This window comes from Giraffa tippelskirchi, chromosome 1, assembly GCF_054371585.1.
Source record: "Giraffa tippelskirchi isolate mGirTip1 chromosome 1, T2T-mGirTip1v1.2.pri, whole genome shotgun sequence".
In the NCBI taxonomy this organism is placed as follows: Eukaryota; Metazoa; Chordata; class Mammalia; order Artiodactyla; family Giraffidae; genus Giraffa; species Giraffa tippelskirchi.
This window is the reverse complement of record NC_137275.1, coordinates 123,417,259-123,442,547: the sequence shown is the minus strand read 5'-3', so window position 1 is coordinate 123,442,547 and position 25,289 is coordinate 123,417,259. Positions and strand designations below refer to the sequence as shown.

General features: G+C 40.0%; 2 long non-coding RNA genes across 2 annotated transcripts in view; one reads left to right on the top strand and one right to left on the bottom strand.

Annotated features, from left to right (window-relative positions):
* Positions 1 to 625: 625 nt before the first annotated feature.
* On the bottom strand, positions 626 to 12,154 carry LOC145508027 (uncharacterized). Its single transcript, XR_014055301.1, has 2 exons — positions 8,301 to 12,154; positions 626 to 767 (listed from the first exon to the last, which is right to left on the bottom strand). It is a non-coding gene; the product is annotated as an uncharacterized LOC145508027 (long non-coding RNA).
* The window catches only part of LOC145508016 (uncharacterized), a 34,749-nt gene continuing 11,758 nt past the window's right edge, over positions 2,299 to 25,289 (top strand). The window contains exons 1-3 of the long non-coding RNA XR_014055290.1: positions 2,299 to 2,578; positions 6,100 to 6,242; positions 23,005 to 23,116. This is a non-coding gene — a long non-coding RNA (uncharacterized LOC145508016). The remainder of the gene's footprint in view (positions 2,579 to 6,099; positions 6,243 to 23,004; positions 23,117 to 25,289) is intronic.

Genomic DNA, 25,289 nt, shown 5'->3' with positions numbered 1-25,289 from the left:
CATTTCCTAGGTGGGTTGCCTTCCCTGGAAGCCCGTTGCCTCAGCTGTTTCACTGCCATTAAGTAGCGGTGGGAAGAGAATGGACCAACAAGTAAGAGACCACTCTCCAGGCTCAGAAGATTATCTCCTGAAGAACCTTGGCTATGGTTACTCACACATAGAAATGCCCAGAAACAAACAGACCAGAGACTCTCTAAGCTTTTTGAGGAAAATGTATGACCAACATATCCCCAAGTGTAGTTTTCAAAAACCTATGTCTATTCAAACAATCTCCTGGACCCTAAACCCAGGGAGAAGAGGAGCTGGAAAAGCCCAGCAATGTCCATTCCAGATGTTTCCATGAAGATTCTTCCCCGGAAGAACCTTCCAGAGAGTCTGTTCAGGGACCATGGTCGGTGGTGGAGAAAGAGTTCTCCCCAGGAGACAGAACCAGGATACCAGGTGGGCTAACTGAGAATCTGCCCCTGCCTACCTGGTACCATGGACAGCTCATCGTGGACAGTAGAGATGAGCCTGGCTGGGCTCCACAGAACTGTAATGCAAGACCGAAGAGAGGAAGGTGCAGAAATGCAACAAGAGCAAGACAGAGATGCTTCTTCTCTGGCAGTGAACAACCCCCTTCCTCTTTTTTTTTTTTTTTTATAAATTTATTTATTTTAGTTGGGGGCTAATTACTTTACAATATTGTAATAGTTTTTGCCATACATTGACATGAATCAGCCATGGGTTTACATGTGTTCCCCTTCCTGGACCACCCACCCACCTCCCTCCCCATCCCATCCTTCTGGATCATCCCATTGCCCCGGCCCTGAGCCCTTGTCACATGCATCGAACATGGAATGGTGTTCTGTTTCACATATGATAATATACATGTTTCAATGCTATTCTCCCAGAACGTCCCACCCTCACCTTCTCCCTCAGAGTCCATAAAATTGTTCCTTGCATCTGTGTCTCTTATTCTGTCTTGCATATAGGGTTATCGTTACCATCTTTCAAATTCCATATATATGCATTAGTATACTGTATTGTTGTTTTTCTTTCTGGCTTACTTCACTCTGTATAATGGGCTCCAGTTTCATCCATCTCAGTAGAACCGATTCAAATGTATTTTTTTAATGGCTGAGTAATATTCCATTGTGTATATGTACCACAGCTTCCTTATCCATTCGTCTGCTGATGGACATCTAGGTTGCTTCCATGTCCTGGCTATTGTAAACAGTGCTGCGATGAACATTGGGGTACACGCGTCTCTTTCAATTCTGGTTTCCTTGGTGTATATGCCCAGCAGTGGGATTGCTGGGTCATATGGCAGTTCTATTCCCAGTTTTTTAAGGAATCTCCACACTGTTCTCCTTTCCAACAGCTGCAACCCAAGACAAAGGATGTGCCACAAGTTGGTGGTAGGAGCCAGGAATTGCTCTTAGGTAGCAGCTACACAAGGAAGAAGGAAGAGGCTGCTGAAGAGCCTTGCTGGGAAAACTCTTAGTAAGCAATGATCATATGAAACTTTTCATATATAGCCAGTCACTATCATTGTTCACGGGTTCTGCTGTCCTTCCGACATCACAACATAATTCAGATGAGTTCTCTGTGACTCTATAGTAAAGATCACTTCCCTCCAGGGTCCAAAAGCATGTCTCTCACTTCCACTTGAGGCCTCACCAGAAGCACCTTTAACACTCATATTCTTAACAGCATTGTGTTCACGATGATATGTGTGTTCTCTAAGGTGCTAGAAAGATTTCTGTGCTTGTCTCCCTTCTTTCTGAGGCCTCACCACTATTGCCTTTAACATTCATATTTCCATCAACAATCTCTTCAAGGCAATCTATCAAGCACCTCAAAACTCTTACAGCTTCTATACATTTTTGAATTTCAAAGCCACTTCTTCATTTTTGGGTATTTTTGTGGCAACAGCACCCTGTTTTCTGGTACCAGAATATGCCTTAGCATCTTAGGCCTACATATATATTCAATTTCCTGTCTTGCTAAATAAAAGTATTGGTTCCACATGTCCTAAGTCACCTCAGTAGTGTCTGACTCCTTGTAAACCTATGGACTATAGCCTGCCAAGCTCCTCTGTCCATGGGATTCTACAAGCAAGAATACTGGTGTGGGTTGCCATGCCCTCCTCCAGGGGCAGGTTCTCTAAAGCAAGAAATTGTTCAGTTTAGTTATCTACTGTATCCCATTGCCAAGATTCCAGAACACAACCTAGCATATTAGTACTCAAAAAATGAATACATGAACTGACAAAATCAAGCACAAAGAATAAAATTGATGTCATTCTTTTCCTATAGTGATCAAACATTGGGAAGCTGAGGAACAGTAAAACTTTGGGCATTTTAAATGCAAATTAGTTTTTTCTTTCAAAATTTATGTATATTATTTCCCCGTTCCTCCTCCCCCTCAAGAATGAGGTGCTATTTCTGGAGAGTAAAATAGCTTCTGAAAATGAATAAGTTCTCTGTGCTGGGAGGAATAAGGATGTCACACCAAATGGTGAGAGGATACCTGGTCAGCTCAAGAAAATAATTAACTCATTCAAAATACTTGTTTTTGATATTGACCAGAGCAGGTAAGTCAATTGTCAGTTTCATTTCCATTGTTACTTGGAACCTGGCTTTACACAAATCATCAATTAAAATACTGTTAATCTTTTCAAGTCATTATTCTCAATCTTCTGACTAAAAGTCAGAATATATAAAAAGTGGAAAAGCTACAGATAAATAAAACATGGTAACTCTTAGTCTAAGTCACATATAGATTTAGTAACAGTATTCTTTATTGCCTTCCTCTATTGATATATTAACAGCAAACCTGGGCTCAACTTGTTTACTTAGAAAGATGATTATTCTTTATGGTGATCAGTAAGTCAATTAGTTTTCTTTTCATTATATTCATTGTATAAGCAAATAGCACAGATAAAAATTACACTTTTATGAAGCCTTATAGAAAAAAAAACAAAATGAAAACTATAGTGATATAGTATGCCAAAAATATTTTAATAGTGACATAAAAATGGTACTTGGGAAAATACAATATCAATCTTTAAGCAGGATATAATTGTATAAATCGGGCTTCCCTTGTGGCACAGCTGGTAAAGAATCTGCCTGCAAAGTTCAAGACCTGAGTTAGATCCCTGGGTTGGGAAGATCCCCTGGAGAAGGGAATAACTACCCACTCCAGTATTCTGGCCTGGAGAATTCCATGGACTATGGTGTCACAAAGAGTCGGACATGACTGAGCAGCTTTCACTTTTCAAGTATACAAATTAGAACTGGAATATTATTTGAATAAATGGTCACAAGGACACTTTAATATCTAGTGAACAAAATTAAAATGAAGGTAAAAAGTTTAAAATTATCACAGAAAATTATTTAGTTATTCTGGAAAATATAGGCACCAAGCCATTCTCTTTGCTCATTGAGCTAAATAAGTCAAGAAAATAAAAGAATGGGGAGCTGAATTATCCTGAAAATGTAAACATTCAGAAAAATTTTCATTCATTAAAGAAAAGCTGCCTTTTCATTATTACCTACAACACATGGAAAATTAGATACAATGGGCAAGACAATCTCAACATCAGTTCAGTTCAGTTCAGTCACTCAATCATGTCCAACTCTTTGTGACCCAATGGACTGCAGCACGCCGGGCCTCTCTACCAACTCCCGGAGTTTACTCAAACTTATGTTTGAGTAAAATCATACAGATTTCTCAGGAGGCAGGTAAGGTGGTCTGGTATTCCCATCTCTTTCAGAATTTTCCACAGATGGTTGTGATCCACACAGTCAAAGGCTTTGGCATAGTCAATAAAGCAGAAATAGATGTTTTTCTGAAACTCTCCTGCTTTTTCTATAACCCACAGATGTTGGCAATTTGATCTCTGGTTCCTCTGCCTTTTCTAAATCCAGCTTGAACATTTGGAAGTCCTTGATTCCTGTACTGTTGAAGACTGGCTTGGAGAATTTTAACCATTATTTTGCTAGTGTGTGAGATGAGTGCAATTGTGCAGTAGTTTGAACATGTCACATTGCCTTTCTTTGGGACTGGAATGAAAACTGACTTTTTCCAGTCCTGTGGCCACTGCTGAGTTTTCCAAATTTGCTGGCATCTTGAGAGCAGCACTTTCACAGCATCATCTTTTAGGATTTGGAATAGCTCAGTTGGAATCCCATCACCTCTACTAACTTTGTTCCTAGTGATGCTTCCTAAGGTCCACCTGACTTTGGACTCCAGGATGTCTGGCTCTAGGTGAGTGATCACACCATCATGGTTATCTGGGTCATGAAGATCTTTTTTTGTATAGTTCTTCTGTGTATTCTTGCCACTTCTTCTTAATATCTTCTGCTTCTGTCAGGTCCATACCATTTCTGTCCTTTGTGTGCTCGTCTTTGCATGAAATGTTACCTTGGTGTCTTTAATTTTCTTGAAGAGATCTCTAGTCTTTCCCATCCTATTATTCTCCTCCATTTCTTTGCATTGATCACTGAGGAAGGCTTTCTTATCTCTCCTTGCTATTCTTTGGACCTCTGCATTCAGATGGGTATATGTTTCCTTTTCTCCTTTCCCTTTCACTTCTCTTCTTTTCTCAGCTATTCGCAAGGCCTTGTCAGACAATCATTTTGCCTTTTTTTGTTTCTTTTTCTCGGGGATGATCTTGATCCCTGCCTCCTGTACAATGTCATGAACCTCCATCCATGGGCACTCTGTCTGTCAGATCTAATCCTTTGAATCTATTTGTCACTTCAACTATATAATCGTAAGAGATTTGATTTAGGTCGTACCTGAATGGTCTAGTGGTTTTCCCTACTTTCTTCAATTTAAGTTTGAATTTATCAATAAGGAGTTCATGATCTGAGTCACAGTCAGCTCCTGGTCTTGTTTTTGCTGACTGTATAGAGCTTCCTCATCTTTGACTGTAAAGAATACAATCAATCTTATTTCAGTATTGATCATCGGTGATGTCCGTGTAGAGTCGTCTCTTGTTTTTTGGAAGAGGGTGTTTGCTATGACCAGTGCGTTCTCTTGGTCATAGCCAATCTCAACACAGTTTCAGTAAAAGTGGTGCTGAACTCTCTGAAATGTAGTACATCTATGTGAAGATGAGCCAGACATTGTTTACCCAAAGCTTCACAGTCACGTTTTGAGGCAGGACAGCCAGCTTCATGTAACCTGTATTCTTTGGGGAGATAATGTTCACGAAGCAGAAAGGAGATAAACAGACTCAGCTAGTTAGTGGGAGAGCTGGGATTTGAAGGGATGGAAGTTGACTCCAGAATCTCCACCCACCAACCACTGCCTGCACCATGTGTGCAACCACCTAAGCAACAGCCTTTGACCTGGTGACTACCAAGTTTGGGTAACTTTCTGCATCTTGAATGTTTCCTTCAGTGCAGCTTATGAGGGAGAGGGAACAAACAGGGTGACACCAAAATGTTACCCCAAACTGACATGCTGAAGAGAAGGTTGTTTCTCGAAATTCCTTTAACATTCTTTTTGTTTTAGTACTCTGATAGCAAACAAAACTTGCAGATCACAAAAGAAGTTTAAAAAAATAAACCATTGCATTAGGAGAAAAAAAACTCTTAATAAATTGACTTCAGCGGTTTCTGTCTCCAGCCTATGTCCAATACCAACTGGGCCTCCAGTATCAGATTTTTATCCCTAATCCTAAAGCTTGTGATGATGTAATATGAATAGTAATTAACATTTTAATACTATTATTATATGTATTAAATGACTGTTAATATTGAAAGTGAAAGTGTTAGTAGCTTAGTCGTATCTGACTCTTTGTGACCCTATAGCCCCCTCAGTCCATGTAATTCTCCAGGTAAGAATACTGGAGTTGGTAGCCATTCCCTTATCCAGGGGATCTTCCCAACCCAGGGATCAAATCCAGGTCTCTGCATTGCAGGCAGATTCTTTACTGTCTGAGCCACGAAGGAAGCCCCCTGTTAATATCAGCAGTGTTAACATTAACACTGTTTACTAACATGATTTACAGTGGAAACTAAATTGCATTTCCTTAAGTAAAAATTGGGAAGTGAGTATGACAAGGTTGTATATTGTCACCCTGTTTATTTAACTTATATGCAGAGTACATCGTGCAAAATGTCAGGCTGGATGAATTGCAAGCTGGAATCAAGATTGCCAGGAGAAATATCAACAACCTCAGATATGCAGATGACTCCACTCTAACAGCAGAAAGTGAAGAGGAACTAAACAGTCTCTTGATGAAGGTAAAAGAGGAGAGTGGAAAAGCTGGCTTAAAACTCACCATTCAAAAAACTTGGGTCATGGCACCCAGTCCCACTACTTCATGGTAAATAAATGGGAAAACAGTGGAAACAGTGACAGGCTTTATTTTCTTGGGCTCCAAATCACTGCAGATGGTGATTGCAGCCATGAAATTAAAAGACACTCCCTCCTTGGAAGAAAAGCTATTACCAACCTAGACAGCATATTAAAAAGCAGGGACATTACTTTGCCGACAAAGGTCCGTCTAGTCAAAGCTATGGTTTTTCCAGTAGTCATGTATGAATGTGAGAGTTGGACCATAAAGAAGGCTGAGTGCCAAAGAATTTATGCTTTCTAATTGTGGTGCTGGAGAAGACTCTTGAGAGTCCCTTGGACTGCAAGGAGATCAAACCAGTCAATCTTAAAGGAAATCAACCCTGAATATCCATTGGAAGGACTGAAGCTGAAGCTCCAATACTTTGGCCACCTGATGCAAAGAGCCAACTCATTGGAAAAGACCCTGATGCTGGGATAGAGTGAAGGCAAAAGGAGAATAGGGCAGCAGAGGTTGAGATGGTTATATAGCATCACCAACTCAATGGATATGAATTTGAGCAAACTCCAGGAGAGAGTGAAGAACAGACGAACCTGGCATGCTGCCGTCCATGGGGTAACAAAGATTCGGACATGACTTAGGGACCAAACAACAACATAAAAATATTTAATTGTATTATCAATGAAATGTTGTATGCACATTGTATTGTTTCCTTGCTGGATTTTTTAAGGAAGTTGCATTCTGCTGTGGAATTGAAGGAAATGAGACAGATGAAATTCATGAGAAATGGTAAACAAAGATTGTAAGGCAGTGAGTAAGCTAGTAGCTTAGGAAATATAAGTGAAGCTCATGGTCTGTATCAGGTATAGAGAATGTATACACAGCTGCTAGCCACAAGCAGAATCCAGCAGACACTTAGATGGTAAGTTAGTAACTTCTAAAACATGGGAACAGTAGATTGAATCAATACAAAACATGATGGATCAAATAAAAGTGCTGCATATAAATAGGAAGGATGGTGAGACAAGATTTTAATCACACCATGTCTAGGCTGACAGCGGCTACCTCCAAGCAGCACATGTGGCTCCTCCCTAGGAGGGTCGCATCCCAGCTCTATGCGCTCTGAGCTAGACAGGGCCATTCAACCATCTGCCTGCCAGTCAGACTGCACAGGGCATGCACGATTCTGCTTTTCTCTGATGGGCAAGTGTAGGTCAGAGCCTAAGACACCTTTCATCCCTGGGCCTCCTCGCTCAGACCTCCACACTAATTCCTGTAAGCACAGCACCAGAGAGGAAGACTGATGCGCAGAGACACAAGAGGTGGGAACGCTGAACACCCCAGATGCTGCCTTCACTGACTGGCACCCCATCCCGTTTCTTTCTGCTCACTTTTTTTTTTCTTCAACTTTTTCTTAATTTCCATTCTTTGCTATAAAAGTACTAAATAGTGAAAAAGTTGAAGAAATGCTAAGGTTTAAAAAAACCTATGTGATTCAAGCACTTTTATCTTGCCTGTGAACTCTCAATAGCTTGCCTGGTAGCAGATTTTGAGGCTGACATTTCATCAGGGAAATTTTCAACCTGATTCCAATTTTTAAAATAAAAGTATAGATGGCTTTCTGCAAATTAATAAAACATTAACATAAGAAGACACATAAGTCCTGATCTTGTTGTCCAAATTTGAAATGGCATCGAGTTATTACTAAAAACTGAAGAAAGAAATCAATGCTAATATCAGATATTTAAGGTCTAGGGTAGAAAAAGAAAAAAGGAGAGAAAAAGGACAGTAAAAAGGCACAAAGAAATATAGGTCAAATATACCAGTATGTTTTAGAGTTTCTTTCCCCAAAGTTTCAAAACTCCCAATTTTTTTTTTTTTTTATAAATTTATTTATTTTAGTTGGGGGCTAATTACTTTACAATATTGTAATAGTTTTTGCCATACATTGACATGAATCAGCCATGGATTTACATGTGTTCCCCTTCCTGGACCCCCCACCCACCTCCCTCCCCATCCCATCCCTCTGGGTCATCCCATTGCCCCGGCCCTGAGCCCTTGTCTCGTGCATCGAACATGGAATGGTGTTCTGTTTCAAAACTCCCAATTTATATTTTTAAGTGTTTTGATTAAAGTTTGATAAATTTCCCCAAAACAGCAACAAAATTTGTGCAGATGTTGTTTTAAACGTGACAGTGATTCAGGGTTAAGCTCAGAGGAGCTGACGCTGCTCTTCAGTACCTGGGCCAGGAATCAAGCTGAGAATACAGTTGATTTAGGATATTCCTGTTACACCACTCAGCCAGGTGGCCACCTACTGGTATCAACGTTAATTCCATGGACAAATCTTATTCCCTTAGGCATGACCCTATTTCCAAGTCTCATATTTCATTGCTCACTGTCTTAAGAATATCTGACTCTGGATAAGGAGTCAAATTAAGAAGGGAATGAGCTCAATTAAATGTCTCCTGGTGGTCATTTAATTAACTGAGCCCTTAAAGCTACCAAAATCTTGTGAACTTTACTTCTTATTCATCTTAGTGTGTGGGTTACTTATTGTGAACTTTATGAGATACTTTCTGACACCTTGAAGTTAGCTTGGGTAACACGCATATGAGGAAGTAAATGATGAGTGTTGAAAGACAGTAAGGGGAGAAAGAATAAACACTGGGAACATTCCCATGAATGTTCTGAGCATGGAAAAGTCACACCAGAAAGAAGTCAAATATCTAACAGAAAAATAGCTTGTAATAATACATTTTTGTTATGCCTGGTTGCTGAACATAAGTAGTTTCGTCTCCGTGGCAGCAGGACATTAATTAACGCAGAGAGGCTCCTTCAGGGTCTCCCCCTGTGTTATAACAGCCTCTCCAATGTTAGCTCTACCTCTAATTCCAATCCCCACTGTTAGTCTGCAAAGATCAGACCACATTTCAGCTTCAAAGGCAAAGGTCTCAACTTATAGACATATGACAACCTTACAAAACCAGAAAAAGCAGAATCTTTTCTTCTAAATTTACAAAACAAAGCTAAATCTTTGCACCTTTAGTCTGTAGATGCAAGTCCACTTTCATCTCCGAGGTCTCCATTAATGAACGGTGAACAGGTAAACATCTAACAAACCTCAGTAAGGGTAACTGATGGTGCCATCAACATATGATGCTGACAAAGACTCCCAACCACCCAGAGAGCAAGGTTATGATAATAATTGAAGAGACTTGATCATAGGAAAACAATATTTGAGAAGCTATCACGTTGGGAAAAAAAAAAAAAGATTGCACAGTACTTCTAAGGAAAGTACTCTAATGGACTTTACTCATTCATTCATTCATCCCCTCATTCAACAAATATTTACTGAGCTCCAATTACATTCCAGGTTCCCTGCTAGGCCCTGGGGATTTTTGCAAATACAATTTCCATCTTTAATGAGTCTATGTATCTATTTGTCCTTCATCTTACAAATTTGGGAATTTCGAAGAAGTCAAAAAACTTTCCTGCATATTTTTCTCAGGATCCAAAAGTATAATTTTGCTTTTTTCATCCCAGGTCATTCTCATCCCTCTTTAAGGAACCTTCTGCATTTTCTAGGTTTGCCTACTCGGTAGCTGGGCTTTGTTATTCTGATCTAAACAGGAGGCATAGAGAAAGACTGAACCTAAGCAAAGAGAACCTAGATTAATACACACCACAGGAAACTGAACCATCATGCAAGGTGAGAAGAGGCAAGAGTTTTAATACACACTGAAGACCAGAGATTTTAACAGGGGGACAGTGGTTGAAAATAGATTATGAGAAAACAAAATAAAATAAATAAATAAAAGAAAGCTGGGTAAAGAAGAATACAGATGGATTAAGAGGAAAGTTGAAACAATTTGAAATACTCAGCAATACAATTACCACTGCTGAAGAAGACTCCTGAAAATCCCCTAGACAGCAAGGAGAGCAAACCAGTCAATCTTAAGGGAGATCAACCCTGAATAGCCACTGGAAGGATTGATGCTGAAGCTGAAGCTCCAGTATTTCATTCACCTGATGTGAACAGATGACTCATTGGAAAAGTCCTTGATGCTGGGAAAGATTGAGGGCAGAAGGAGAAGAGGGTGTCAGAGGATGAGATGCCTGAACAGCATCACCGATGCAATGATCATGAACTTGGGAAAAGTCCAGGAGATGGTGAGGGGCAGGAAGGCCTGCTGTGCTGCAGTCCATGGGGTCAAAAAGAGTCGGACACGACTGGGCAACTGAATAACAACAACAACACAATTACCACACTGATATCTCCTTGGGCAACTTGTATATGGACTTAGATCACTTCTCAAGGGTTTTTCCACTTGATCTGTTTACATTTTTGAGCTACCACCACCCATTACCTCAACTTTATCCCAGGTATACAATTAAAGAGTTAAAATTCTCTCTGTCCCTCAGTTCAGGCTTTTGGGATGCAAATTCCTTCCTCTTTACATGCAGTCATTTATTTACTATCTGTCTAAAATTTTTAGATGCAATCAGATCTCCTCAGACTGTTTTAAATGTATTTTTCAGACACAAATGTGTTCATTTTGAATCTGCCCTCACAAAAATAGTTATTCTGATTTTTGAATAAATTTTACAGTCATTTTAAGTATCATTCACCAATTTTAAACTCCTTAATTACATTCAGTATTTAGAACCAAATAGAGCATTGCTTCTGGGATGTTTAAAGCAGATGTGTGATTTCCCTTGATTCAGAACAAAGTTCACTAAGAAATACATTTTTATAAGTCTTTATGCTTCCGAATCTCCATGCTGCGGCCCAGTCATGGCAGAGATGGGATCTGCGCGGGCTGGGGTGGGGGTGGGGGGTTGTGGCTTGCTGGAATCCCAGGGACTAGCAACCTCATCTCTGTTAACAGGCAGGACAGGATCCCCTCAGGTGTGCCCCTGCCCACAGCCATGCCATGGCAATTGTTCAAAACATTCCCTAGAGTTGGATTCTGATTCCAACCTTGTCTCTCTCACCATGGGTATGTCCTGAGCTGCAACTACTTTCTTCTACTGTTAGATACTCCACTTAACAGGGCCATTTCTAAGACTCAGGCACGAAAGAACATAGTCATCTAAAGTATCCTATATTTCTCCTTTACACAACTCTTTGCAGCTTGATGTAGAGGAAAAAAGATATAATTGAAGTCAAACAGGCTGTCAGTTTCTAACCATGTTCTGCCAAGGTTCAGTTTTCTCTACAAGTCTATGCCTAGTTCAGCACTTTCCAAACCTTAATGAACATAGAAATTACCTGGAAATCATGGCGAGTTCATATTCTATTTCAATGGCAAAGGACAGAATCAAGATTCTGAATTTCTATCCCCAACGTTGCCAGTGTAGCTCATCTGAGGACTGTATTCCAAGTAACAAGGTGATCAAGATTCATGTACAACTTTCAAACAGCTGTAACATTTCTCACAAAACGGAAACTAGAGTGAAGCTGTGATGCTACTCTGAGTTACCTTTAGAGTGGCTCAGCTGGTAAAGAATCCGCCTGCAATGTGGGAGACCTGGGTTCGATCCCTAGGTTGGGAAGATCCCCTGGAGAAGGGAAAGGCTACCCACTCCAGTACTCTGGCCTGGAGAATTCCATGGACTAAGTCCATGGGTCGCAAAGAGTCGGACACGACTGAACAACTTTCACCTTCATCTTCACCTTCCTTCACCTAGAGAAAGATTGATACTGAAGTTTGTAACCACCAGAGGATGGGTCTAGGATGATAAAGGGCCCATCTTTATCATCTTGTTGACCTGTGGAATCCATGAGAGATGGCATAGTGAGACACGGAGAAGACAGGCAGGGTCCTTTTTACAGAAGGGCCCCCACTGAGGAGCTCTGCCAGCAGTGACCCATTCACGGAAGTTCCTGGGAAGCATGCAAGGGGAACACCAAGGAGGGCAACCCCCAGGAAGGGCTCTGAGGGTGCTGCTCAGGGGCCTGATTCCTCAGAATTGTTGGCTTCTTCATACTGCATGCGACCCTGGAGGATAAAGATATCTGTGTGCATCTCAAAGCAGAGTGAGGGCTGCTGGTCTTTGATCAGAGGCTTAAATGAGAGGTCAGAGTTTTCTGGCAAATACTTGATGAGATTGGAAGCCCAAAACTGTGCACAGAGTGGGGAGTGCTCGAGCCAGTAACACCCCCAGCCAGCAGCTTCTCAGCTGTACCACACACGCGGTTCAAGACAGTGACATCCCGAACTACCTACACTTGAGTGGGCCCCCTGCCTCTCCCTGTTCCTTCTGTCCCATTAGTGAACTGCTCCTGGAGACTTAAAGTCCACATTCAGCTTCTTATCTTGTTTGGGGACCTATTTGTGTACCCATCCTCATTGCCCTTCTTCCTCCAAACCCCAACATACTAGCCATGAGTCATCAGCAGATTGTTCTGCTGGCGCACCAAGAACTGACTGCTGATGAGCCACATAAATCTTATTTAACATCTTCCTGAACTCGGAGCCCATGGGAAACCCGCTTGTCAACTCTGCCCTGAAGAATTATTGTCCATGTATTATTACTTCCTCTGGTTTGCCAGTTAGTAATCTATTTTATAATAGCAATCCTCTGCTAATGCCAGTAGGTTGGGACTTATTCACACGCTTTTGAAGAGATGCTTTATCAAAGCCAAGGCTAAAATCAAGATAAATTATGCCTTTTCATAAATTAACTTAGTTACATCATCAAAAAATTCAGATTAGTCTGACATGATTTATTTTTAGAGAATCCACGCTAACACCTGCTCAACAACCCAGATAATTGATTTCATTATTTTAGAACAGATTGAACACCGTATCTCAGTTTGCTAAGAAAAGCTCAAGCAATTGACCAATCACATTCTCCACTTAGAATCCAGAAAAATCACAGGGATACCGTCTCTTAAATATATGCAAGAACAGCATTTTAGATTTTCTGATTCCCATCCTTCAGAAGTAAACTTCAAAAGTAATACATCTCAATTACTTCAAATAACCTGAAATGTTTTATTGCCCTGTGAAGAGATAAGTGAATCTAAGAGAAGATGTTTTGCTTCCATATGTCTGTGCATCACTCATGGTAGGAGAATCACTTGATTATTTTATGAAATCTCTCAGTACCTGAAAGGGTATTGAGGGAGTGAATACAGAGGGTAGAGTTGGAATTATTTATGAGTAAACTATTTGAGTCAATTTGCACATGTTGTTGACATAGTGCAAGGATGGCTGGACTGTGAATTAAACTGAGAAATTTCCATTGCATGTGATGGAAATGTATGATCCTAGGCAGGAGGAGATGGGTTTGGCTAGGAAGATAAAGAGGAGAGAGTGTGGGAGTGCAGACCAACATATCTGACAACCAGAACCACCAGAATGAGAGCTATCTATACCACCCGGACCCTCCCTGTCCTGTCTTCTCTGTGCTTCCCACCAAGGTCAGAGGCACAGTCTGGGGCATGATTCCTCGTCTTGTTACAGATGTGGCCCCTCCCACCTCTCATATTCATTCATACTTGATTTACAATGTTGTGTTAGTTTCAAGAGTAGAGCAAAGTGATTCAAATATATATATATATTTTTTTCAGATTCTTTTCCATTATGTGTTATTACAAGATAGCCACTGTAGTTCCCTGTGCTGTATAGTCTTTGTTGGTAGTCTATTTTATATATGTGTGTGGGTTAGTTGCTCAGTATTTCCTGACTCTTTGCAACCCATAGACTGTAGTCCATCAGTCTCCTCTGTCCATGGGATTCTCCAGGCAAGAATACTGGAGTGGGTTTTCATTTCCTTCTCCAGGGGATATGGAGCCCATTCCTTCCCAACCCAGGGATCGAAACTAGGTCTCCTGCACTGTGGGCAGGTTCTTTACTGTCTGAGCCACCTGGGAAGTCTTATTTTAGAAGTGTGTATATTTTAATCCCAAACTCCTAATTTATCCTTCACTCTCTTTCCCCTTTGGTGACCATAAGTTTGTTTTCTATGTCCGTGAGTCTGTTTCAGTTTTGTAACTAAGTCATTTGTATCATCTTTTTTTTAATATTGCTCATGTAAGCAATTTCATATGATATTTATCTTTCTCTGATTTACTTCACTTAGTGTAATTTTTTTAGCTTCCACATATAAGCGATTTCATATGATACTCGTCTTTCTCTGACTTACTTCAGTTAGGATAATCTCTAGAGATTGTCCAGTGATCTTTAGCTGAACCTCAGATCCTTGGGTTCCTTGGCAATGCCTCAGGGGGCACTACAGGGGCCAGCAAGCAGAACCTACAGGCCACAGGCCCTACAGCCTCTCCCCTGCCCCCAGAGAGCCCCACATGGGACTGTCTGCTGTCAGATCTCATTTCACTCGATTTACAGGATCTGGCTCCTGACTCTGCCTGAGCTCACCCTCTGCTTTGCTCTGTCCACTAACACTGTGCTGTGAGTTTGAGTCCCTTCCTTCCATCTTTCCTTCCTCTCAACAAGTGCTGAAGAAGTTATCTTAGACAAAATCAGTAATAATAATTATTATCAAGTGTACATTAAAACAGCTAAATTGACAACTTCCCAATGGACAGTTTGCCTCCTTGCCAGTCCACTTTGAGTGTTTTCTCCTCAAAAGCATCAGAGGCCATCATGTTGCTACTGTTACCAGGCTACCCTTTCTCCAGAGTCCCATCAAGACTCACATTTTCTGATTCCACTCTTGGTTTAACTGTAGAAAATTACTCTGCTTTATTTCCTTGGGGCTTGTTTTTTATCATTAGCACATATAAGCTAAACTATTGATAATATGTATTTTGTGTGCGTGCTCCATCACTCAGTTGTGTTCGACTTTTCGACCTGCCAGGCTCCTCTGTCCATGGGGATTCTCCAGGGAAGAATATTGGAGTGGGTTGCCATGCCCTTCTTCAGGGGATCTTCCCGACCCAGGGATCAAACCCAGGTCCCTCATCAGGGAAGCCCTTTCAAATTATACCAATATAGGCGGATGCCTAGTATTTTAATATATTTGTCTTTGCTATCTAGAAATAAAAGCATTAAAAATTTTATACGACAGTAAGGCTCAGATAGTTATAAGCACCATAATATGCTTATCTCACAAATTTCAGCCCCACTTTATCAAGAAGGAAGCCTTTTATTAATGGAATATGTAGTCACTTCTAGCAGCTAATTAAGTCTAACTTAATTTCTTCTCACTACCCATAGGGTGACGAGTCTGAGTAAACAGCAAACTTGGTTTAACAAAGCTGCTTTAGGAGAAAAATGAGTGTGAAGTTTCAAAAACAGTAAAACTTTCCCACTGAGCCTCTTCCTCTGCAGATACTTCAAGGAACTTTGGAATTGAAGTCCTTTAAGGACAAAAAATTCAGAACTCTGACCTTGCGAATATACCGCTTGCCTTTGTTCGAGAAAGAAATGAATATTTTACCACTACACTCTCGTCCTTCAGTTAGATTCTTTCTGGCGAGGAGGTGAACAGGGAGGAAACAGAGGTGACGGATGGAGGAAAAAATGGACCAAAGTGGAAACATGGCTTCAGATCAGTTCCCAGGAAGGGAGGGGTTGTGGGTGTGGGGGTCTCTGAGCTCTGTGGTGAGGGGGGAAAGGAGGATGGGGCGCTAAGAGAGCACATGTGACTTTGGTCCCTTCTTCTCCTGGTGATGTGACCTTGACTAAAGACTGCCTGAAAATGTGACAGAGCTGGAGGGACATTTCCTATTACACACTTCGGCCTCAAAAGACAGGAGTACTTGGGCCATGATGAATGGTGTCTGAATTTAGCTTGCCTGACACACAAATCAATTAAGGCTGGTGAGTGACTCCAGGGACCCTTTAGATTTTTGCTGCATCATCAGAAAGTATTAATAGCATTTCAAAAAAAAAAAAAAACCTTGGTGAAATAAATGTACTATGGAGGGTTACATTTTTAACTGATGTAAGTTAACAAAGTGATAGACTTAAGGGAATATTTTTTAAAGGTGATAATTGTGTATCATTAAAGTTCTGGCTTCTTAGGTTATAAGCAACCCTGAAAGGACTTTCTTTTTCAAATTAACTGCGAAATGTTTACATATCTGTGAGTGAAGAAAGTGATATGCAAATACAGCACCATGGCCATGTAACTCTCCTAAATTTACGGTTAAATCAGTACGCATAGTTAAATTTTATTTTAATATTGAAACTACAGCATATCAATAATTCCTTGCTTTAAAAACAAAAACAGCTATGCATGTTAAAAATACCTTCTAGCAGGCACTGCTAATCAAATAATGCAGTTGTCACTACACAGCTTTTATTTATTAGAGAATGCATGTGCCTTCAAGGCCAAGTCTTCTAAAAGAGAATGTGGAGGCAGTGAGGGCACAGTAGTGAAGGATGCAGGTGCTGGCAGGTTGTCATGTCTGGGGAGTGTCTGGGGGTCCCCAGAGTCTACCATAGCACAGACCCCTTAACCCAAATAATCTGTGCAAGTGTCATGTTTGTATGCTTTTACATAACAAGTGAATACATAAGGAAACTAATTTTTACGAATTTTCCAAACTAGGTAAAAATATGGCAAAGTAGGAAAGATTTTCTTTTTAAAAAATCAGCAAAGTGCCGAATACATTTCTGTGTTACAATCCCTGTCCTAAATGACTTATATCCTTCTGAACAATAATTTATTGATTTGATGGAAAAAGATTTAGTATCTCCTATATGCAGACACAGATCTAGACATCTGGGACACAGAAGTGACTAAACATTAAGAGCCCTGCCCTCGAGGGGGCCCACTATCTAGCAGGGGGACAGGTAATAAAACTATTTATAATAAATGCATGAATAATATAGTGTGTTAGATGACAAGGACTATGGGAGCACACCGGGGACATGGGGAAGCCAGATGTCAGGATGGGGAGGCAGCCCGCAATTTCAGAGAGGACCAGCGCTGCTGACGTCATTTCAAAGGGGACAATTGAGCAAGAAAAGGAAGTGAATGAAAAGTGGGGATAAAAGCCACTGTTTAACAGCAGCCCTGGATGGAAGAGGAACCGTTCATTTAATCACCGGTGTGAAGGCATGGTGTGTGGTGCAGACACTATTAGGTGATGGATGGACGTTCTTTTCTCATTGCTTTAATTTGCTCAGTGAATGCTAAGTCGTGTCAGTCGTGTCCGACTCTGTGCGACCCCATAGACGGCAGCCCACCAGGCTCCTCCGTCCCTGGGATTCTCCAGGCAGGAATACTGGAGTGGGTTGCCATTTCCTCCTCCAGTGCATGAAAGTGAAAAGTGAAAGTGAAGTCGCTCAGTTGTGTCCGACTCTTCGCAACCCCATGGGCTGCAGCCTACCAGGCTCCTCCGTCCATGGGGTTTCCCAGGCAAGAGTACTGGAGTGGGGTGCCATTGCCTTCTCCATTGCTCAGTGAAACAGGGGACAAAATAATCAGCTAAGATAAAAGGCTTCCTTGATGGTTCAATTGGTAAAGAATCCACTTGCAACGCAGGAGACCCCAGTCGATTCCTGGGTTGGGAAGATCCCCTGGAGAAGGGATAGGCTACCCGCTCAAGAATTCTAGCTTAGAGAATTGCATGGACTGTTTGGTCCATGGGGTCGCAAAGAATCGGACGCGACTGGGAGACTTTCACTTTAACTTTCAAGATAAATATGGTGAAGGAGAAGGGGTTTGAGGACAGAGGAGATGGCATGAAATATTTTTCTAGGAGGGGGACAAGCATATGAGCTAAGACAGACCACGGTACTCAGGGAGCACTAAGTGTCCACCAGAACTCACCTGGACATGCCCAGGACGGCTGCGTGTTTTCCGTGCCCACCTCCACAGGTACAAGAGCAAAGCAGACAGGGTACGATGAAACACTAAGTGTATGGGCGAATGCAAGGAGTGGATTAGAAAGATTGGAATTTATGCTCAGTAAGAAAACAGGGCATTAAATAGTTAAAAGGCAACCAAAAGCTGTAGAATCAATGGATTGGAGGTTTCTGTGGGGTCAAAGGATTGTCGGTGTCAGATTAACTGCTGAGTTACTTCCAAGTTTAAGAGGGGAAGGTTACATTTGGGATGAATAAAATGTAGACCGTGGAGGGACTGGTTATTGTTAATGTCAAAGTCCATGATTATAATTACGGTAGATGGCAGCCACAGTTAGGCATAATGAAGGGTAACTCTTGGTGACAAGAAGCCCAGTGCTGGCGTTTTACAAAGAAGGGAGGCAGGAGAGTGGAAGCAGCGAGGGGAAACAATGTGGCCCCTGTAGGACCTTCAATATCAGCCGAGGAGGAGAAGGAGGGGGACTCTTTGCGATCCCATGAATTGTAGCCTGTCAGGCTCCTCTGTCCATGGGGTTTCCCAGGCAAGAATACTGGAGTGGGTTGCCACGACCTCCTCCAGGGTATCTTCCTGACCCAGGGATCGAACCCTCATCTCTTATGGCTCCTACACTGGCAGGAAGGTTCTTTACCACTAGCACCACCTTGGAAGCCCCCCCTCCTTTGTTTTTTCATATGGCAGAGCACAATTAGGATCTCTCCACCATTTCTTTTAACATTAAAACATTTGTCCAAATCCCATGATTTGGGGTCATATTTAAAGGTTTAAATACATGTCATCAATTTCACCTCCCTCACTAATGAAATGAATTAAAAAGTAATGAGAGACAACTGAGAAATGAGTTATTCATGATAGAGAGGGTGGGATAATAGTCTGCCTTGAAACCTTATTGTTCTTTTTTTCATATAACTTCCTTGAAAGCACCCAAGCCTATCTCCATTACACCAACAAGAAAATCACATTTGCAATACCTTGTAGTAAAGTGATAAAATATTGCTGAGTATTGTCACAGTCTTAAAAGAGTACCTTCTAAATCCTCTATGATAAATAATCCAAGTTTCCTTTTAATGTCCCTACCACTTGCTTAAAATTAATAAGATACTCTAACTAGCTTATACAGTAGCTAGACAGGTCTTTTGCATCTCTGAAATGCTGACCAGCTGTCTTTAATCAAGTACCATTATATGTGTGAATGGACAAGGAGAAGAGCATAAGGATTTGTTTCAAGATGCCCCTGTTGACATTTGATTTTTTTTTTAAATTTCCTCCATACTTACCTCTTGTAATAATTTCAAGTAGCTTTATTATCAACTTTAAATATAAATAAATAGCATCTTAACTCTTGAACGCACAGTTTCTTATTAAGAGCAATAATGATTATTTTCATTGTGCTAAATTTGAGTTAACCCCTCAGTGTTTACAGTGTGACTTAGAGGAGCTGCACTTCCCTCATCTGAAGCTCTGCACTTAGATTACACAAAGAAAACTTCCTTATTGCAATTTTCTCACAATTCAAAGCCTCAACTGGTAGTCACCGTGATTTGGAATTCTTAAGATGATTGAGAAGATACGATAGTAAGCTCCTCTCTTATATACATTTTTTTTAACATTTGTTTTCCATTAAATTTTAAAATACAATTATTTTGTTTAATAGTCAGCAAATCACTATGATCTAATGAAAGATGAAAACCCATTGATAAAGGTGGCTCAGATCGTAAAGAATCTACCTGTAATGCAGAAGACCTGGGTTTGATCCCTGGTTGGGGAAGATCCCCTGGAGAAGGAAATGGCTACCCACTCCAGTATTCTTGCCTGGAGAATCCCATGGACAGAGGAGCCTGGCGGGCTACAGTCTATAGGTTGTTGCAGAGTCAGACACGACTGAGTGATTAACACACACACACACAACCAACCAATGACTGTCTCCTGCATATTTTCTCTCTTAAAACCATGACTGATCCCTAGAGTTAAATACATAGAAGTAGAAAAAAATCTTGATGGAAAATTAGAGTAAGGAATTGCTTAAATTCTATTAGGTCCAATCTAATTAAGTTTCCATTTAAAAATCTTAAAAATGCTGTGCCCTAATTATTAGAGCATAAATATTTGAGCACCTACTCAATAAAAGAAATGTTTACTTGATCGTGAAGCTGTATCCACATAATTCACACATGTCTATAAAACACTGACTAGACAGTTATTTCACTATTATTAATAGAAAAAGCAATATGCTTATGGTCTTTCCAGATGAAAACGTAAGTAAACTGAGCCCCAGTTCACTCAACTATAACTAAAATAAATATCTTTCTTCAGAGTTATTGTGATGAGGAAATGAGATAATGCTCATAAAACACTTAGCACACCATGTTCAGTTCAGGTCAGTTTAGTTCAGTCACTCAGTTGTGTCCGACTCTGTGACCCCATGGACAGCAGCACACCAGGCCTCCCTGTCCATCACCAACTCCCCGAGTTTACTCAAACTCATGTCCAGTGAGTTGGTGATGCCATCCAACCATCTCATCCTCTGTCGTCCCCTTCTCCTCCCACCTTCAATCTTTCCAAGCATCAGGGTCTTTTCCAATGAGTTGGCTCTTCACATCAAGCAGACAAATTATTGGAGCTTCAGCTTCAGCATCAGTCCTTCTAATGAATATTCAGGACTGATTTCCTTTAGGATTGACTGGTTGTATCTCCTTGCAGTCCAAGGGACTCTCAAGAGTCTTCTCCAGCACCACAGTTCAAAAGCATCAATTCTTTGGCACCCAGCTTTCTTTATGGTCCAACTCTCACATCCATACATGACTACTGGAAAACCATAGCTTTGACTAGATGGACCTTTGTCAGCGAAGTAATGTCTCTGCTTTTTAATATGCTGTCTACGTTGGTAGTAGCTTTTTTTCCAAGGAGTAAGTGTCTTTTAATTTCATGGCTGCAATCACCATCTGCAGTGATTTGGAGCTCAAGAAAATAAAGTCTGTCACTGTTTCCATTGTTTCCCCATCTATTTGCTATGAAGTGATGGGACCGGATGCCATGATCTCAGCTTTAGCCTAGTGATTACGCTTAGCTTCTTGACTTTGTTTATGCTGTTTCTTGATTCAAAATGTTCTTCCTTAGCCTATTCATTCCCAACAAACCCACCCTTCTAGACCTCCAATCTATGGATGGCTGTACCATGAACTAGTACCTCAAGCCTGGTGGCATGAGAGAGCATGCACTCTCTCTCTATTTCTGCAGGTCCAGAGTTTGGGGGTGGCTTCCCTGATCTCTGTACTCCAGGTTCTCACAGGCTGTGGCAAGCTGATGCTGGAACCGCAGTCTCCTCTTGAGGCTAGAAGAGGGAAGGCTGTGCTTCTGGTCCCCTGGAGCTGGTCCCAGGATGTAGTTCCTTCCAGGCTGTTGATCTCAGAGGCATCGCTTCTTCAGTCTGTTTGCAGATGCCACTTAGTTCTCTGGCTCCATGAGCATCTCCAACATGGCAAGCTTTGGGGTTTTTTTTTGGTCTGTTTTTATTTTTTAATCAAAGTGTACAAGCTAAGAAGAAATTGAGAGAGAAAGCTAGCAAGACCAAAGTCACAGTCTTTTGTAGTCAAATTAAGCTAGTAGGACTTCTAATTTCCATTCCTCTGTCTTAGAGAGGAACTTTGCTTAGTTAGAAGTAGCTAGCTCTGCCCATTCCAAAGGGAGGGGAGTGAATACCAGGAAGTAGGGATCCTTGAGGACCAGTTTTGACAGCTACCTGCTATCATCTCACCTTTAAACCATCTCTGACTACTCAGTTGCTCAAACTTCTTTGAAAATAATTAGAAAATTAGTGGTTAATTTACTTTCCAATTTCAAATAGTCTCAATCCCTTAGAATTTTGAAAGGACAAATACTGGATTCCCTGATAGCTCAGTTGGTAAAAAATCCATCTGCAATCCAGGAGACCCTGGTTCAATTCCTGGGCTGGGAAGATCTGCTGGAGAAGGGATAGGCTACCCACTCCAGTATTCTTGGGCTTCCCCTGTGGCTCAGCTGGTAAAGAATCTGCCTGCAATGCAGAATACCTGCGTTTGATCCCTGGGTTGGGAAGATACACTGGAGAACGAAAAGGCTACCCACTACAGTATTCTGGCCTGGAGAATTCCATGGACTCTCTAGTCCATGAGGTTGCAAAGAGTCGAACACAACTGAGTGACTTTCACTTGCCCTTTCAATAGCTGGATTCAAGGTTTTTAATTTGTCATAAAATTTCATGCTTTTTTCCCAACAATATTATACCTTGTAATGTGCCTCTATGTCTCTGGGAGAGTTTAGTACAAATGGTGGATTAAATAAATATTAGTTGAAAGAGCAAATACTATTTCTCACTGATGAACTATTTGGATGATGGAATTCTAACACACTCCCATAAGAGATATTCATATCTCTTAAAGATAAATTATTTATTTTTTCTATAAAAATTATACATTTAACATATTACTATAAAAACGTATAGTCCCTGTCTTTGCAGCAGAATGTTTTCTATAAAATAGAATTATGGAACTCCAGCTATAAAATACTGGATTATAATTGTTTATAAGAATGAAAGAGCAAAGAAAACACACTGCTTTTAAAGATTTTAGAATTATTTTGTGATAATAAAAATTTAAGCCTTTTTACAATTTTTCCTTCACTCCATTGGATGTATTTACAGAAAAGAAAATTTAAATCAATCACTTTTATGCAGCACAAATCATGTATGTCACCTATAAAGACTATATCTTTCAAATGCTAAAATAGGTAATATAAATTACTACAGAGATCTTCCCTCCAAAACTTTAGTATCCTATAAATATAGCTTTAAATTAGCCAATAAACTAAACTATACTTTTATTCTATATAGCCTAATGACCTACTTTTCTTCTAATGACTAGATCTGGAAAATAACGTGAAAAATAGATGGACTGCTTCATATGAATCAAGACTGGACCATACAATTGGAATTTTACTGACTTGAGAGAGAAAACCAATAAAATCCCTTGAACTGTATGTATATAGACATATTACATTTTTTAAATTATAGCCTATTTCTCTCTGAGCACATTTACATTAGGATTAAACAATCCACTTTAAATTTATTTTATGTCACTAAAGATTAGAGTAGTATTGTAAAAATCTTAAGATTAATTCAGATGAACTCATGTAATTCCAAGGATGTTACAGAACTACTATAATCTAGAAATATTTAGCAATAAAAGAAACTCTGATTAAAAGGAACAAACTAAAAGCATGAGTATTATTTGTCCCTGTTCTCAAACCAATGAAAGCAACAAAAGGAAAAAATAAAAGAGGAGGGCTCCATTCTCAGTGGGATACAAAATATTCATCCCTCAAGCTGATATATTTCTCCTCCACTCTCAAGTAGAATTCAAATTTTATTAAAGTTATTATCAGGAAACAATAAAGTTCTTAGAAGAAAAGAGAAGTGAGTATTTTTGCATCCTTGGACAGGTAAAGATTTCTCAAACCTGACACAAAAACATGAATAATACTCTAACCATAAAGAAAAATTTAATAAATGAGTCACTCTAAAATCAAATAGTTCTTTTCACCAAAAATCATGTTGGGATTCCCATTTCTGTGTAGAACAGAAAGTCACAAGAGAAAATTTTCACTACCCAAATGACAGGAGCAAATTGAGAAACTACAAATTCATATCTCAAATCCACTGAAGAACTAAGAAAGCAAAGAAACATGAGTTTGCTAAACTCACTTATATTTATTAAAGAGTGAGGACAGGAAAACTATGAGAGAAAATCTCCATGCACCCCCAGTGTGTACCAGGGAGAGGATACATGTGGCTGGTGGGGAGGCAGGACACATTTGTGCAAGATCCAGGATATAGTTTTAAGACTGAGGAGCCCTCAGGTCCTCTGATCCCAAATGCTGCAGAAAGGCCCTCATCCTGCCTTCATAATAGTTGATGCCAATAGAGGAAAATCCAGAAAATTCAGACCCATTTTAATTACAAATGTGATTAACTCCCAACACTGGCATTCTGACAAAAGAGGTAAGTCTACATCTGAGTACACATCTTATTTACTTCAGTCTCTGGCTCAGAGGGCAAGAATCTGCCTGCAATGCAAGAGATGTGGATTCAATCCCTGGGTCAGGAAGAACCTCTGGAGAAGGGAATGGCAACCCACTTCAGTATTCTTGCCTGGACAATCCCATGGACAGAGGAGCTACAGTCCATGGGGTCGGAAAGTGTTGGACACAACTGAACAACTAACACTACTGATTTCTAATTCATAATTCTTGCTATAGAATAAAAAATTGAGTTATACAAAGAAAATATGACCAATCAACAAGAGAAAAGGTGAATTACAGAACCAGATTCAGAGTCTTCATAATTATAATGATAAGTGTACTAAACAATCTATTGCAAATGTGAGTGACAGGCATGAATAGATGCATAATTTCATCAGATAACTGAAAACTACATAAAAGAGCAAAATGGAAATGCCAAAAAATGAAAATATAATGTCAGAGATGAGGGATTCTTACAATAGGCTTATTGAGCAATCTAGCTTGTCATCCCCAAAAAATTCAGTTAACATATACTTCGGTCAATAGAAATTATTCAAGGTGAGATACAAGAAACAAAGAATAGGAAAAAAATACAGTAAAATATACAAGGCTTATAGAATAGTATCAAACCAACTACCATGGGTATAATTGGAGTCAAAAAGAGAAGAGATTAAAAATAAGGCCAAAATTTTATTGAGAAACATACAACATTGTAAATCAAGTATACTTTGATAAAAAATTAATAAATTAATTTAAAAAATTAAGTTCCTTTTAATATTAGTGGACAAAAAACAAAAGAACCACTGTGTTTGTACACTGTAAAATAACACAACACTGTCAATCAACCATACTTCAATTTTAAAAAGTTTATAAAATTTCTATGAACATTAGTGGACAGAAGTATCTAAAAAACAATGGCCAAGAGTTTTCCGAAACTGGTGAAATAAAACAAACCACATACCAAAATTCAATGCAACATTAGGCAGAATAAATAAATTACACTTAGGCCCATCATAGTCAAACAGATGGCATCCAAAGATAAAGAGAAAATTATAAAAATCAGAGAACAAAAGTATGTTATATTTTTATATATCATGACACAGGTATAAAAATGATAGTTGAAATCCCA